The following is an 18,628-nucleotide window of genomic DNA, read 5'->3' on the forward strand; positions in this document are numbered from 1 at the left end:
AGTCAGATAAGCAATCACAAGCATCCGTGGGCGCCAGAGTGCCAATCCAAATACCCCCAAGTGCATCTTCAACCCTTTTGAACTCTCACATTGTTATTTCGCCCCTGCCCTCCTCTCTTCCCCCAAGAAGCATATCCTGAAATTGTGAATTATGGATTTCATGTCAACATTAAGGTATTCAAAGACATTATACAGAGCTTCTAAATTGGTCCAATAGCCAATCCAGCTTGCTTGCTGCATTATAAGCCATGGATGAAACTGACAGTTCATATGACAAAGAAAACTAACTCTGGTTTGCCTCCAAAGGAGTTTGCTCCCTAAAGTGTATTCCAATCTTGACAACTAAACTATAGCCGTGACATGTCTTTGATAATATACAAAAAGATACAGTAACATATCAAAGTATGCCACGGTCTTCAGTAAATCTAATCATCATTATTACCTCCTTTGCTTGGCCACCACGGCCAGTGCCCATCACAATAAAATATTTATGGGTTGGTTAAATACCAGTGACATAGGGAATACACTGCCCTCTGGGAAGTTTCCATAATTTCGGAGCCAGAATGGTGGAACTCAACCATTGATGATAAGCAAAGGCACATGTATGGGCTAGTCAGAGGATGAGGCAAAAGTTTAAACCAAGAGTTATATTAATATTACATTACATGTCAATTTAAAATGTTCTTAAAAGTTGAGGACAAAAACTGTAAACAATATCTACTATTTCCAAAAAGATTTGTAAGCTTATAAAGTTACAGTAAAACATAAATACCCAAAGACAAAACCATGCCCACTTTTAGCCCTAGTCCTGGGGAGATGTCTCTCTAATTCATTATCATGTTTAAAAGATGGGCTCTGGAGCCACACTGCTTTGCATCTTTACTGAACAATTTGGGCCTCAGTTTTGTCACCTGTAAAGTGAAAATAGCATTAGACATTGTGCCCTGATGCTGCTGTGAGGGCTACGTCAGATAATCCACGTAAAGAAGCTAACAGACTGCTGGCATGCAGTCAGCACTCTCCAGAGCGGTTATAAATGCTAGTGATTATTCTCCCACCTCTTTTTAAGTTTTAATAACTACCCAGAAATAGTGTTGCCTTCTTAGCTTATCCTTGAACAGCAGGAAATACTTACTCAATTCACATTCACTCTTCCAAGGTCTGTTGCTATGAATCATAAATAAAGCAAGAAGCAAAGTCATAAATAGAATTTTAGCTTAATAATATTAATTATATTTGCAATTCCGGTGGTACAATTTTGAAAGTATCCTTTCACCAAACTTTCACTCATTATACATCAGTGTGCGCAGTGAAAGCCTAGTAGCTCTAATCATACAATAGGCAAAATGTTCTGACTGATTTGGGTGGAAAGGAGTTTAAGTTTGGATTGGGTCAAAGTTCATGTAAAAGTATGTTGCATTGGTCAGTATTTGGTTGTCGACTAAAACCTTAGTTAAAATAAGCCAAAATATAACACCCTTGTGTTCTCATTTTTGAATAGCCAATCATTTATGATATGGATGGTCAATTAATGTCAAAAACCTGTGTAATTACAAAGTATTTTATTTGAATCTAGTCTCCAGATTACCATTTCATTGTGACAATATCTGCTTCAGACATTAGTGTACAAAGCCAATTCACAACACGTTGCCATTAGAATTCTAGCCACAGCTTTTTAGGAATTAAGACTGATCACTCTTGACAAGCAGTAGAACTTTCCAAAGCACCACAGAGAAACTTTTCAGAAAACCAGGGGTTTTGTAAGGAGATCAACATAATAGTTTATTTCTTAATGGTACTGGCAGGGGTTGATGTCTCCTAGTTTTGTTTAGAGAAAACCATTAGATTTCCTCGTGAGATTTCAGAGTCTGGGTGATCTTCAGTTGTAGACAAAGGGCACCCTGAGAACATATAACATCTGCTCATGCCAAAATCTCCAAAGAAATTCTGAAACTATGCAGAACAACCACTGTGTAAAGACTGTCTATTCCACCCTTTAGCTCCATCACTCTTCTGAGGTCCATCTCCTGGGAACTCACAAGAAAGGTAGAAATGATGATCAAAAGGAAGTAAGAAAAAGAATATCTGGATAACTGATTTTGCAGGAATAGGACTAGTAAAAATTATCCCACTTTGGGATGTACTGGTCATTAACAGCCCTGGCATATGGTATTCTAACGTTTTAAGCAATGGTAGATTCAGGAAGCTTGTATACCTTGATTCATGTCAACTCCAGTGTCGACTGGTATCCTCTTATGCTGTTGAACATGGATTTGGGAAAGATAATGGCCCATGGAGGCCCAAGGGAGGGTAGATTTTTCATAGGTGGTGTTTTACAGAATTCAGGGAAAAACAACCAAACCATGTTTATTTTCTTGTGCTACTAGACTACAGAAATTCCAATGTGGACATTGATGTGAAAAGGAAAAAAGGTAATTTATATAAGAAATAGCCTAATATAATGTAAAGCTTTTAGGTTCCGCTATGAAAATATCAGAAATAGGATTGGGAAGTCAGCAACCTAGAAAACACATAATCCACTTTTCAGATGCATGAATTATGAATGAGCAGGTGTTCAGCTTGGGCAGTGCTGACACATGAAGTTGACCTGTGCTTTGGGCCAAGGGTGGTCTAGTAGCAACTTTCCAGAGCAAGAATAAGTGGCTAATTTCTTAGGCTGAGACAGGTGGAAGAATAATGCAGACTCCATCCCTGACTCTGATCTCTCAATAGCCCCTCATTGCAATTATACAAAATTAATCAAGTCTCTGGACATAGAACCAAAAGACACATTCTGACTTACTATGCAGATGTAAACTTTCCTCTCTCTGCACCAGCCAAAGAGCAAGCCGTGGAAATCTGAGCTATGGTGGAACCATGCCAGGAGGGCACAGTTACTTGAAACAGAGCCCACGTTTGATTTAAGCTCAGAATGACAACTTTGGCAAGGGTGGGTGGTGGCTTTCCTGCATTTGAGCAGGAAAAGCCTAGATGCTGGGCATAAATTTCAAAGTTTTAATTATGCAGACTCCAAGAACATAGTGGCTATTTGAATCCTATCCGAAAGTTTACTTGATTAATCTCCCCAAACTCATGCCATTCAGGTTTCATAATTATTTCACATTTAAGTCTTTAGCTCTCACTTCCTCACAGTTGAAATAAACTGCTTCCATAAGTAAAAGGCTAATAATCCTACTTTTTAATCAAGAACATAGTGATGATGATTTTTGGAACAGTGAACATCACTCTACGAAAAGTACTTGCCATAAATTGATCATTTCCCCTTCCACCAGAACTCAGACCTCCGCCAAGCTTGGAGAGGGATACAAATTACACCCCTTCCTCTTGAGAATTTACAACCCAGTTTGGAATCAAGCATGAAACATTAAGTAAAAATTCAAGCCCTTGTGTTCTGACATAGAATGTTAGCCTGAAAAATTAGGATACATCAGAATCAAAATGGGTAATTATTTTAAATCTAGTTGATAAAAGTGAACATTAATTTATCCTTCCTTCTTTCTTAACTAAACATCATTTTGCAGAGCTTTTTTTCTGAATAACTATTATTTCCACATGTGGCTCATAATCCCAGACCTTCACCCTGTCCCTGACTTAAAGAAGAAGGGGACTGATTCTTTTTGCTTCCATTCGATTTATGTCATTTTTCCTCTCCTAATGTTTTCTTCCCCAGCTCTGTTTCCTCTGCCCTCTTTTCCTAGCTACCCACTTTAAGAAAACTTACTATGTCAAAGTTCACTTTTATAAATAACCAATAGTATAGATATTGGGTTTGCCAAAAAAGCATACAAACAAGAGCCTAAAATCATTTTATTAGCAGAACAAAAAGCATAATAAATTAGAAAAAAAGAATAAATTACACGTAAATCTAAGTTGTGATCATAGAAACAAGTTTATTATAAGGAGCTTTCACATTCATATTCCCTCCTTTAATCCTCACAGCCATCCAGTGAGATAGACAGACGCAGAATTATTATTCCACTTCACAGATGGGAAGCCAAGGCCCGGGTTGCATAGAAGACTTGTCCCAGATAGCATAGCTAATGAATGATTAAATGAGAAGAAGCCTTTGGATTTGGAAATAACTTAAAATGTCCATTGACAAATAAATGGATATACGAGGACACATCTACGTACATATACGTGAAAATATTCAGCCTTGTAAAAGCCTGCCACTCACAACAACAGGGATGAAACTGGAGGACATTATGCTAAACAAAACAAGCAACACAAAAAGAGAAATACTGCATGATCCTCACATATGTGAAATTCAAAATAGGCAAGTTCACAGAAGTGGAGAGTAGGATGGTGATTGCCGGGAGCTAGGGGAAGACGGAAATGGATTGATGTTGGTCAGGGTACAGAGTTTCAGTTCTGGAGATCTAGTGCACAGTACGGTGATGATAGTTAAAGATACTGTACAGTGTACTTACAATTTGCTAAGAGGATAGACAGTAAATCTTCCCAACACACACACACACATAATGATACCTATGTAGAGGTAATGAATGTGTTCATTAATTTGATTGTGATAATCACTTTACAGTGTATACAGGTATCAAAACATCATGTACACATTAAATACATATAATTTTTATATGTCAATGAAATTTTAATAAAGATGTTTTAAAGTTTTTTAAATAACGATAAAAAACAAGAAGGCCTTGCGCAATACCTGCCGCTGGGAATGTGCTCGGCAAATTCCAGGTGTTAGCACTATGTGACGGCTGAGATTGTAATCCTGTCTTCTGACGTCAGGGCTACGGTTCTTATCCGTTCATGCACATCCTTTGATACTCTGCTCTTCTTTGTAGAAAAAAAAAGTCCTTTGCGTTGTTTTGGTTGCTCTTTCAGGGCAAAACCTGGCAGGAGGATTGTCATACCATTTCCCGGAGCGCTGGGCTATTCGTGGTGGCTGCTCTGTGGTCACTGCTCGATGATGATTTCTTAAATGCATGAATGGAAGTGAAAGAGACAAATGCTTGAAGTCGACTGCCACCCTCTGTTTTATTTTACTCAAATTCAGTTATTAGCTGGTAGCATAACAAACTGCTTTATTTCCAAATGAATCAATACTGATGTTAAAAGCATTCTTTATGGAGATGACTAATAAAAGATTTTAAGAAATTCTGCCCCAATTCAAGGATAGTTGTTTGGGGTAGAACTAGTCTGGGATCAGGGATTCTTGGGCAATTAACTTAACCTTCAATGACTCATCTTTCTCTCTCCCTCCCCCATATAAGAACAAAGGGAAGCATTACTTGCCAAATCTAAGTCAAAGAGATGCTGTAAAAATTGGGACGACGGGATCTCTCAGTGCTTTCAGTTACTTACCACTACCTCACACAGGTCATATGAGAGGTGATTAAACTTCAACCACCCGTAGGGTAAAACCCACCAAACCCATTCCTCAAGCATTATATGAGTACCTAATCCCATGCTGGGCATTGCGTCAGGCCCAGGGGGGTACAAAGAAAACTAAGACTAAGATGCTGCAGGGTGGTGATGGAGAATGCAAGTAACATACCCAGGTTTGAACCCTGGTCTGCTGCTTTACTCTCAGTAAACTAACCTCTCTTACCTCAGTCTTCTTGTTTGTAAGTTAACACAGTTCTAATGCATTGTCAGCATTGTCAGACTGCAGACATAAGACACTTAGCATTACTGTTTCAGCCCTCGACAAACTCATAGTCTCGTGACAAGACAAAAATGGAAACAATAAAATGCTGTGCAGTGCTTGCTAGGACAGAGTAGGGCCAAAGTCTGGAGAGTATGGTGGAGTGGAGGCCTAACCTCATCTGCAGGTATGTAGTGGGTATGTGCTGAACCGTGTTCTAATGCTTCACACACAATCCCTCGTCATCCTAACGGGGGCAATCCTCTTGTCCTATTTTGTGTGTAGGAAAATGAAGGTGCTTAAAGGTTAGGATAGTTGTCTAGGACCACAGAGATACTGGGACAGAATTTGAACTCACATTTGGGGAGCTCCAGAACCCACACTATTAACTAGGATAACCCACAGCCTCTTTCCATGGAGGTTTCTCAGAAGATCAGAGAGTTGCCTAGTAAACAAAATGGAAGAAGAACATTTCAGGCCTGAGACCAGAAGCTCTGGGGTCCTAAAGTTTCCCTTGCCTCCTACCACCACATCTTCTCCACTTCTAATGCCCAGTTAGTCTGTGGCCCAACCTACAAGTCCAAATCCTTCTCTAGAGTAGATCTGAAGTCCTTCCCAAGGCACCAGGTTGAACTGGATGACCCCAAGATTGTCCTAGGAATGCACTGGAGTATATTAGTTGATTCTAGGCCATCGTGAATTCTTGTGGGACAGGTAGGATAGGGGGGTAGGTTCAGGGAGGGGGGGAGCAGGAAGCCAGGAGAGCAGAAACTGATCACAGTGACCTGAGTTTGGATTACATTTTCTCTTACCACACTAGATTATCAAGACCTTAGTACAAATTTGCACCCTTAAAACTGAGGCAAATTGAGAGATAATAAAGAATAGTGAGAAGAACCTATAATCAAATATTTGTTATGATCTTGGTCAGGTTTGCAATAAAATGAGACTAATATGAATTTTACTGCCTGTAATAGCAAGGTTCTATACAGGACAATATACATGAAAATGAATTTCAGGTAGAAATGAGGACATAATGCAAGCAAGGACTTGCAAATTTGTAGCCAGTGGCCTGGAAGAGCAATCAGAAGTTGAGTTAACAGCATATGATTAACCCAGATATGTGGAGAATCTGGCTCAGTAGCTGATAAATCTCATAGATACCACTTTAAAAACATCATTGGATATTTTGAAATTAAAAACAAACCAGAAATTCCTCACAAAATCAAAGGAACTATATATACCCATTAATATCCTCTCCATCCATGTCTTCCTGCCTATTTCTCCCACCAGCCTGGGAAATCAGGGCCTCCTTACTGCATACCTAGACCACTGCAGTAGTCCCCTGAGTTCCCTGCTTCCACCACGTCCTAGAGACAAAGCCATCCCAAACACAAGTTACTCTTTCCAAGGCATAGCTCTGCTAATGCCATTCTCCTCAAAATCTTCCAGTGGCTCTCCACTAATCTGGTGTCTAAGGCAAACCGTGAGCTGGCCCCACTCCTCACTTTCCATTTCTCTGCCTCACTTTCCCTGGGTGCCAACAGAACATGGCAGCCCATGTTTCACTTACTCACTGTTATTTCCTGCCTCTGGACATTTACTCTTGTCTCATCTGGACATTCGTACCTGGCCTCCAACCCTCTAGTTGCCAAATTCCCTTATCCCTCAATAAGCATCCCAGTCACCACCCTTACCTAGCCTTTCCTGATATCTCAGTAATAAACACCCCACAACTGTACCCTACAGCATCTTTTTCATCTTCTAGCTTGTGCTCTAGTTATTATTATATGTTTCATATCTCCCAGGATACATAATAAATTTCCCTCCAACATGCACCCATTTGCCCATGGCAGGGTAGACATTCATTAAAGTTCACTTAGTAATGTTGAATGAAGAATATAATTTTTAATACAATGTGTGGAGTAGCATCCGGTTTAGGATTCTATTAACATGTGATAAAACTATCAAAATATTCCCAACTTCTTAATTGTACATCTTTCACTCTGGGATTCATTTTTGTGTGAAACAGAAGACTATTAGTAGCTAAAATTTTTCTGATGGTGCAGCTGTATTAACATTGCAGCTGTAAAGAAAAAGCACAAGCAGGTCAAACAAATGTTTGAAAAGAAGAAAGACAAAACGAATTGCTCAAAATTATTTTCTGTCTGCGCATGAGGAGCCAAAAATCACCAAACAGCAGGCAAATAAAAACTTCAGTTTTCTATCTCATTAATGTAAAAGCTCCTCACCTGCTTCATTGCGTACTAGGCTGGTGACAAGGGACTCAAAAGAAGGAAACGACAACAGACTACCTGTTCCCTTGAACATGAGGCCTTAATGGAGACCATTCTTCTCTTGTAGCTCTGGGCTCCACAAGTCGAATTCTGTTTCATTCCCTTGCCTGGTCTGACCCCTTTCTCAGCTACCTCACACAGTTATTCCCACCTTCACATCTGAAACCTTCCCCAACAACTATAATGGAGGTGGAATGACCAACTCCATTCCTTCCCCTTCCTTCCTAAAGAAAGTCGGCCTCATGGCCCCTAGAGCATTGTTTTTATTGTCTTGAGTCTACCCTGATGCCTGTGATAGGTTGGGCCCCTCGTGAGCACTCCTATTGCCTCTTTCATTCTCCTTCATGACATTTGTGATTATCTGTTTAATTTCCACCTTTCCCCCAAACACTAAGCCCCTTAGGAGCAGAAACAGTATTTGTCACTGCTTTATGCCTGGCACATACCCATAGACATGTTGTGAAGAAACAGATAGACAAATGTTGTGAAGAAACAGAATCCAATGATTTGTAGGCTTATAAGGGTGGCATGTGTTGTGTGCCACCTGTAGCCCAAGTACTACAGAACACGTGTGCCTAAAAGCCAGTGGAGGAGACACCCACTTACCTAGCTACAGGGGACTTTGACAGCAGCTACCTGGGAATTCTGCTAAAACCTGGACTTGCAGGGTTTTCTCACTTTATGTTGGAGATGTTATGTAATCATGTTAATAACCATTTCCTGCCCTGGCTGGTGTGGCTCAGTGGATTGAGTGTTGGCCTGCGAACCAAAGGGTTGCTGGTTCAATTCCCAGTAGGGGCATGTGCCTGGGTTGCAGGCCACATCCCCAGTGTGGGGCGCATGAGAGGCAACCACACATTGATGTTTCTCTCCTTCTTTTTCTCTCTCCCTGCCCCTCTCTCTAAAAATAAATAAATGAAATCTTTTAAAAACTAAACATTTCTTCTATGCAATTATTCACAAATAAGCTTATCAAATTAAACATTTGCTTCACAAAATTACCTTTGAGGCTAAGTCATCTTTTTCCTCTTGTATGAGAAGTCATGCTAATTTAAAAAGAAACTTTGGGTTTCACTTGACAATTCCTTAAGTCCATCGCTTCTACTGTAGTTAGCAGTACTCTAGTGGTCTTCAACAAGCACCTAACTTAGTCCCACGGTGCCAGGAATCCCTGGGATTGCTCCTTTAACTCCAGCTGAGGAAGCCTTGCAGGGTTCTGTTCAGATTCTTCCCACTCCTCCTACATATACCCTGTGGCCATAGGTGCTGCCTTCCAAAGGACCAAACCAAACCCAAACAGCAAACAAGGAAGTTGTATAGTCAATAATGTTACGAAATGATAAAATTCAGTATATCTGATTAGGAAAGATGGTTATGAGATGTTTTTATCTAAATATTGTGTTCTGATCAGACAGAAATTTCAGAAAGATCAGTTTTCTAGCATATCAGCTGTCATTGAACAGTACATTCAGATTTTAAGCACTAAGTTATACTTTGTATTTTATCAGTTGTCAGTGACAGCATTTTCCCCAATGATTGTCAGAGTTCTAGCCAGTGGTTTACAACCAGGTCATCAATTTCAGCAGCGCCACAGGACTCCTCAAAGCTTCTCACATGCCAATGGTCCCCATAACCTTTTTGTTTGTTTGTTTTTGTTTTGTTTTATTTACATTTTACTCAGGCATGTCCACACGTGGCTTATTTTTGGCCAGTCCTAGATGCAGTCCAGAAGGCAACAGTATGGTCAGAGCAGGGTGGGATGATTCTGAACTAAATCCTTAACAGAACAGAAATGAAACCTCATTTATGCTCATGTACAAAGCCATCATTTTCTTATTAGAGTGCCCATAAATTAAGAGAAATGCAACGCCCTTAGAGAATGTGACTTTTTGGACAAATTAATGGAATAGGCATGGCCTGGATAACAGAAAAAGAGCTATTCAGCTCTGGCACTATGCAGATGCAGCCCAGTTATGGGAACAGATATCTAAAGTGAAGGGAGGTGTTTTTTTTTTTAAGGGTCAGGCATGCAGTATATTCTGTTTCATAAAGTATTATATATATAATTTTAAAAAGAAAAGTGTTGGACAACATCATTTAGCAACTAAGCAGAAGAGAGGGGGGAATAGAGCACAGCTCTGCAGATAGAAAAATATGAATTCTAGTTGCATCTTTGTCAATGACTCCTTGAGTGTTCTCTGGACAACCACTTCTTATCTCTGTGAAAATTCCTTCACACAATGGAAATACATAATTTGTCTTTCTTTCTCATTCACATAAACATTCTAGATAAGATGAAATATGCACATAAAAATTTTCAGCTTCAAATATCTTCTCAGTAACTAAATAATCTATTCAGACTAAATAATCCCCATTTTAAGTGAGGCTGGTTTAAGTTTATTTCTCTTTCTCAACTCAACCATCTACATTTGTTTTCTACTGTCAGCTGCTTTCCCCACCACCCGCACTAGACTGCATGCTCTGTGAGGGACCGCACACCCAAATCTCGGCATAAATATTTTTGATTGAAGTGAATGAGTGGAAAGTAAACAGTATTTCAATTATAAAAACTGAACTATATAAGACATTCTAATTGAGACTTGGATAGTAAGAGGTAAGAACTATGCACAAAGCATAACTAGAATTAAGGTGTTTTACTTTTCTGTTTGGTTTGGTTTGGTTTTCCATTTCAACTATTGTAGATGTCGCTTTGACCAGTATTTCATGTTGATATAGATGTGGCTTCACATCTAAGCAAGGAAGGTGTTTTTCAAGTTGCTGGAAGTGAGCCGCCCAGCATTTCCCACACATTGGGCCCTGTTTTTCCAACACCTTGTGGATCACTAATTGGAATTTGCAGAATCTACCGCCAAATTACAAGCATTCCTCTGAAATGAGGGTGACACATTTCCCTTTCAGAGTCAATGAAAAGAGAAGGTCAGGAAGAGGAAAAGCAGCAAACAATGATCTTTCAATTAATTTAGAAGGAGCTGAATTTCTGGTTCTTGATTTTCTTCAGGAGAAGACAAAGTGGAAATGCAATCTAAAAGGAGAATTTGTGCTTTTCCGTTTTAATCCTAAACACAGTTCAATAGCTAGCTGCCTACATCGCATTGATCTGCATAGCAAAGGAAAAGCAATTTTGAAATAACTTGAAAATGTCCTGTCTGTGAAAGTTCAAAGGCAGAGGAGCTGGAAGCAGGAGGTAGGCAGGGACAAATCACGAGAGAGGAAGTGCTGCGTGCATGCAGTGAATCGATCTTTAAACCACTTGAAAGACTGCATGTGACTGTGTCCGCATGTGTAAACATGGGCGTGTGAGGTCACGGGGATCCCCTGGCAGAGCAGTTAGAAAACAATCAGCAGTGAACATGTCCTCAGGCAGAAAGTCACGATTTTTGTCCCTCAAACTTAGTCTTTGAAATAGTACAGTCTCAAATTGCCTTAGAAATGCAAGACTGGTAGTTTGAAAGGCATTTGATTATATAAATATGCAGAGTTTTGAAGGCATTCAAGAATGCAATTAGTAATAGACTGTGCGAAATGTTTTCAATTACTATCTAGCCAATTAAAATAAACTGGGTCTTTTCAATGAATCATTTCCAGCATTTTTGAAAATTTAGTTCTATGATATATAATTATAAAATATGAAAAAATGATCTTAAATTTTTGTTTGCTTTTTTGTTTTTGTTACTTTGTTTAAGTCACAATATCTCCATCAGAAATAACTCAGAGGCGACTTGCCTTATGAAAATATCACAAAACTAAAACAAAATTAAATTAAGCAATATAAATATATTATTTAAAATACAGAAGAAAATACTATAATAAAAATATGAAACTATTGAAAATGTTAAATACATTCAGAATGATATGCTTAAAGATTCGGCTCAACAGGGAGCCTATGTCTTTATCTCTCTCTCTCTACTCTGTTGCCATTAAAGAAAAAGTGTTATTCGAACAGCAAATCTGAGCTAAAGTGAGCACCAAAAAAATCCCAAAATTTAAAGAATATTAAACGGATAAATATCAAAAATTTAAAATCTCCCCACTGTTCAACTCTTTCTTAGCATACATATTAAGTTGCAGACAACTGAGCTAGCAGCTGCATAGACTGCACTGTATTTTAAAGAATCAAAGCCTCTAAAAAACAGAAGCAATATTTAAAACCAGTTTTAAGAAATTGCTACTCAAACTCAAAAAATAGTTGATAATGTATTTTGATGTGACATCAAGAAAAGTTTAGTTGGAAGTGAAATGAGTCTTTAAATTCCAATTTAGCAGGAGAAAAAGACTATCATATTTCAATACCTTTAGATTAGAATCAATAGATGAAGGCAAATTTTTATAACTTCACAATGGTACCCAGGTAGAATATTTATTAAGCTCTATGAATACCCACTCAATTTGCCTTAAGCGCTATATTTTTCACAATTTATATGATGGTGTGGCTCTCAAAACATTAATATTGGCACACTCCGGCCTCATAAATGACAATATTGGTCAAAGAAAATAATTTGTGTACCGTAATTTACTTTTTTATTTTAAAAAGTCAGTAATTGATTCAGATGGTATCATTTTAAACATTCATTTATGCCATAATTCATTTAATTTAAAAAACACTACTTATATATAGTTTAACATTTTTTAAAAATCTACTCTCATTAGTTAGAATGTCACTCCTTGGCTATTTTTTCTAATTTGCAACACACTGACTTTTTATTATCAACAATCTAAAGTACTATAATGGATTGATTTTTCCTACATGATCTTATTACTTGAATACCTACAATTCAAATCAAAAAGCAAAAGTCAGTAGAAAACAAGTTATTTGGGCTTACATAGGAATCAAACCCAAACTCTTGCCCAAAATGAACAATTGAAATTCCTGTTGAGGTTTGAAAACGTCTCCACAGCCCTCTCAAACATACTGCTTTTCATGGAGCTCAGCACTTCGCAGCCGAGCCAGAATGAGGAGTGCTGAGATCCCTGTGGTCAGCTGTTTCCCAAGTATTTCAAACCCACGCCTGGACCGAGAAGCTCCAGGAATCTCATCAGAAGCCTTGACCCCAGGAGGTTTCTAGTTAGATTTCCAAACCAGAGAGGTTTGGAAAAGATTGCATTGAACCTTCGACCCACTCATGACTTGCCCATCAGTATTTCGGTTTTAGGCATTCACCTAAGAGTACTCACTCCTTTCTCTATGGCTCCATAGTTAATGTGCCATTTGCACTGCAAGAAACTTGGCTGCAGATAGTCAATATGGTTCAATTTTACAACCTAATAAATATATTGAAAATAACCAATGAAAACAAAATTACAGAGACTGTCTTGTAACTGAGCTGCCGTGGTCTCTGCAGCCAGCCTTCGCCCCAGCATTGCTCAGAGTCTGGCATCACTAACGCATCAGAGAGGTTGGACACGAGGAAAAGCAAAATATATAAAAGTTGAACGTCAAAATATGGGGAATTTTGTTTTCCAAGTGCTAAAGAAGAGAAGAAAGAGATAGTTCATCCCACTATAATTACAGAAACACCAAGGAATGATACTTCTCTGGGCTTCAGTTTCCTCATTTAAAAATTGGTGTTTAGAGTACATCATTTAATATCTTAAGAATTCAATGAGATGAGCCTATGACAGCACCTTATAAGGTGCACAACACAATTGAAACTATATAGATGTTAGCTTCTTTCTCTGGTTTCCATTGGCATTTTTCATTAATTTAGTCATTGAACAAATATTTCTTGAACAGCTATTATGTGGCAAGCATTTTAATTAGTAGTGAATTTACCTGGTAAATATTACAAATATAGTTCCTGCCCTCGTGGAGGCTACAATCTAATGGGGAAAATAGAAAATAAGTAAGCCAGGAAGGAAGGAGAGTAGGAGAAAGTCAGGGAGGGGTACAGACAGACAGAAACTGTCATCAGTGCTAAGAAGGAACCCAACAAATTTCATTGACAGGAAGGAGTGGGAGAAAAGGCACTTGATTAGAGAGATGCTTGAATTTTGTTTCTTCATTTTTCTATTGATCTTAGGAAAGAAAAAATATCCCCTGGTAACTGTATTTTACCTTACTCAGTTTCATCATAAGTTGCACTGTGCCGCATGACCCTTCAAAAAGACTGTGACCCCTATAAGACAGTATTTCAGACAGACTGTACCGCCGAGGACTTTTCTGAGCATCGATAGTCTGGCTCACTTTTATCTTGTCATTATATTTCCTTTTCTGGGAAAGGTCACAGGAGAGGTTTTGACAGAGTGATGCTGTTGATATTTAGAATCCTGACTCTCTTGATCCTTTTTAATTGAGCTGTACACCAGCATGTATGATGGAAACTGGCCTGGTTGCCATGGTGGATAATGTCTTGACAACAGACAGGGGTCAGGTGTCCATTTTGGATCTTTCAGGCTTGTCAGCAGCTCTTGAAAAAGCTGGTCATGTGGTTTTTACTGGCTCACCTGTACTTCTGGGAGGAACAGCTAAGAGCCAGTCAGCGCGCCCTTCTCTTCTTTGAGAGGCCCCAGCGCGTCCTGTTGCTTGTGGCTGGTCCGCGCTGAGAACATGGCTGGTCCTCGCGTCTTTTGGCCCACTCTGCTGGTTAAAGTGTGTTCATGGAATATCTGAGGTGTCAATGTCAACAGGGGTGGCTGCACTTAGATCTGCCTTCTATTTCACAGTCCAGGTCACAGTTGCCCCGTTTCTGTACCACCGTGTCACACAACCAGGGCTGCAACCGAGGCCCTCCACCTGAGTGACATGAAGGCAAGTCCTTTATGTGCCAGGCACTGAGCTCTGGGGCCACAGGTATTAAAGACTCCTTCCTTTTTGTGTAGAAAGCATGATGGGCTAAAGTGAAATTTTTCTTTCCTGAGTCACAAAATTCAGGGCAACTGTATTAATTTGCTAGGACTGCCATAACAAAGAACCACAGACTGGGTGGCTTAAGCCACAGGAGTTTGTTTTCTCACAGTTCTGGAGGCTGAAAGTCCAAGATCAAGGTGTTGGCAGAGTTCGTTTTTTTTCTGAGGCCTCTCTCCTTGGCATATATAGATAACTGCCTTCTCCCTGTGGCTTCTCATGGTCTTCCTTCTGTGCCTATCTATGTCCAAATTTTCTCTTCTTCTAAGGACTCCAGTCATGTTGGATAAGGGCCCACCCTAATGCCCCCACTTTAACTTAATTACCTTGTTAAAGACCCTGTCTGCAAACACAGTCACACGCTTAGTGGGGGTTAGGACTTTAACATATGAATTTAGGGGTTGGGGGGGATATAATTTAGCCTATGGAGCACCTTGATAGTCACATATAGTATAAATCTAGAACCGTATCACCAAAGTGTGCCAGAAAATAAGTGGCCATGGATGATGATAATTTGTATGTTTGAGAATCTCAACATACTTTATAAAACTTGTTATGAGGGTAAAATGAAAATACGAAAAAAAAATGAAATTTCACCAAAATCCCATATCTGAATCAAATGAAAAATTTTATTCCCACAGCTGCTCTTTGGAAACCAAATCAAATTCTTTGTTGGAGAATTCATTCCTACCCCGTTCCTATGACAAAAAGGAATTTGGGAGAACTAGATTTTTCTCCTTTACATGAGAGCATTCAGTTGTTCACTCGGATAAAGGAAAAGTTCTGAAACAACTTCACAAGATCAAAGACTGGTCAACAGTTTTGTTGATGAATAAAATGTGTTCAAGCCACAGGCTCACTCTGTGTCTGTAACTCTTTCTCTCCTGAGTATTTCTCTTTAGCCATAACAGTATATTTTAGAGTCTTTTAAACCTGAATTTTGCAAAACTTTAAAGGAGAGAAGGAATCAAAAAAGTATCGTGGTATTATAAAAATTATTACTAATGTACTAGGATTACAAAGAGTCAGAAAGCTTTAAGAGAATAGATATAACAAAGAGAGAGGGAACAAGAAAAGGAAGAAATAGATAACTCAGCCCAGGAGGAACGGAAAGAGAATGTCAGGAGGACCATGACAAACAGCTACAGGGAGGAGGTCTCCAAGCAGAACAGGCGAGAGAAGAACAATGTGACACCTGTTGTGCTGAACAATATTAGTGTGTTTTACCATTATTTTGGATAAAAAGAATACTAAGCAAACTTTTAAAAATGGCATGCAATAAAGAAAACATAAACACAGTACCCAATGTGGCTCAGCTGTGAAATATTAAAACTGTAATAATGGATACTATTGAACCCAGATTGGAATGGTAGGGAATGGAGAGTGTGGCAGTGAGGAAGGGGACAAAAGAAGGATGTGTAAGAGTGCTAATTCCTAATCATCTCTAGATGTCTAAAACTGAAACTTAAGTTATAGCAATATAAATATATTATTTAAAATGTGGAGGAAAATACTATAATAAAAAATATGAAACCATTAAAAATAAGTAGCAATGGGGTGTGTGGGGGCTGGGGTGGTGTTTTGGGGTATTGTAAGCTTCCTAGTATTAGTTGACTTTTTAAACTATATATGCCACTACTTATATAAAAGTTAAAATTAATTTAAAATATTAGACTAAGCAGCCCACATGAAATGGGTATCTCAATGTATATTTTAAATGAAAGGGTATGTTAATGAATATTAATCTTAAAGGCTTTTCAGAAATCTTTCATAAAGCAGAGTTTTATAAGTGTAAATGTGATTATTGTACTGTATAGTATTCCTACAATTATGCTTGTGAAACCTGTTTCATCAATCCTGGATTTTTTATTTTTCAAATGTCTGGCATACTTTCTTTTGTTGTCTGTTGAAAAGCTGAGCTACTTGATAATGCACACGAATGTGTTTGGAGGTCTAGTCTGTTTTCCATGATTATTTGAAATCCTATGGAGTCATCCATTGCTAATTCAAACCTGGCCAGACTTCCTGATTCTAATCTCATTCCAGGGTGAACTGAGGTTAGCTATTGGATAGAATGTTCAGTTCAGTTGAATGTGAGCCTACTGCCAAGCTCCATGTGAGCTGAGTGCTCCAGGGTGCCAGGTGATAAATCGAGGAAAGAGAGATCACATGAGAATGATGTTTTTGCACAGCACATGGTCCTCTTCTGCAAGAATATTGAGCAGAGTTGTAAGTCAAGTACACAGAGAATAAGCTCTGCACTTTAAAAGGCAGCCTTCAAAAGACAAACTCATCTGGGGGGAAAAAAAACCTGTGCCAGTGAGAGCTGAATGTAAGCTACTCATCTTTGGATAGGTGTTTGATGAATAACTGTATTCTTGGAGTGCCTTTCCAACAGTTAGCTAAGCATTCATCCTTCACAACACATCTGACTTGAGAAAAATGGATGAGTGCCCACCTCACCACTGTAATGATCAGACATTGCCCCTTTCCCACCTTCTCCTGCAAGATCCATTCTAGTCCACGCCCAACTGAGTCCCTGAAAAACTTCAATGTTATAGTAACCTTGCATATCTGAGCACCCTAGGTCCAGATGAGTGATGATACCACAAGGGTATTTCAGAATGCCAAGGCTGATAAAACACTTTAAATACCCTGAAAAAAAAGAAGAAGAAGAAGTACTGGTATCTAAAGAAGACAGGAAAAAGAATTTCTTTGGATTCTTTTGGTAGCAAAAGATTCCAAAAGCTTTAAGAGAATAGATATAAACAAAGAGAGGGAGAAAGAGAAAAGGAAGAAATAGAGAACTCAACCCAGAAGAAAAGGAAAGAGAATGTCTAGGAGGACTGTGACGAATAGCTACCGGAAGGAGGTCTCCAAGCAGAATAGACAAGAGAAGAACAATAGCCCTTCCAAAGAAGGGCTACATTGTGTGCAGCCTCCAAAGATTCTTCTTTTGGGCAGCTGTAGACTACATTGTAAGAGGTAGCTGAATTTATTTTTAAATAGTACATACACACTTTAGCCCTGGATGGTGTGGCTCAGGGGAATGAGCATTGGTCTGCGAACTGAAAGGTCACTGGTTTGATTCCCAGTCAGGGCGCATGCCTGGGTTACCGGCCAGGTCCCCAGTTGGGGACATGTGAGAGGCAGCCGATTGACATTTCTCCCCCCTCTTTCTCCCTTCCTTACCCCTCTCTCTAAAACTAACTAAATAAATAACATCTTTTTAAAAATAAAAATGAAAGGTACATATACACTTTAAACTAAGTAATGTTGAAAGATGTCCACTGCACACTCACATAAAAGAGCTTTATAATTTTTTTTAAAATCTATACATGTTTATTGCAAATTTTTTTTAAAAGTACAAAGTAAAAAGTACCCTAATTCCTATCCCCCAGGGAAAACCTATTTTGTTAACACCTTTGCAGACACCTCTGTATGGATACACATACAATACTATGTACGTGGGATATGCCCTTTGCAGTGCTGTCTAACGTGGACACCTGTGCGCTCTTAATAAGCAGAGACACTTCCATCAGGCATGGCAGTACTCTGGCTTGTTCTCCATTTTTAAAGCCATTACTATGTGTCTCCACTCATCAGGCATGGCAGTACTCTGGCTTGTTCTCCATTTTTAAAGCCATTACTATGTGTTTCCAGTCATCAGGCATGGCAGTACTCTGGCTTGTTCTCCATTTTTAAAGCCATTACTATGTGTCTTCAGTATGTTTGCTTCGCACACTAAGGCCCGATCTTAAAGCCATGCTGTCCGATACAATAGTCACTAACCATGTGTGACGATTCAAATTTAAATTAATGAAGATGGAATAA

At 38.9% G+C, this 18,628-nt stretch overlaps 1 protein-coding gene across 2 annotated transcripts in view; it reads left to right on the plus strand.

The window, feature by feature from the left end:
* Positions 1–18,628, plus strand: part of PDE7B (phosphodiesterase 7B) — a 293,650-nt gene that overhangs the window by 180,759 nt on the left and 94,263 nt on the right. The window lies entirely within an intron of this gene.

Source organism: Desmodus rotundus, chromosome 11 (assembly GCF_022682495.2).
Source record: "Desmodus rotundus isolate HL8 chromosome 11, HLdesRot8A.1, whole genome shotgun sequence".
In the NCBI taxonomy this organism is placed as follows: domain Eukaryota; kingdom Metazoa; phylum Chordata; class Mammalia; order Chiroptera; family Phyllostomidae; genus Desmodus; species Desmodus rotundus.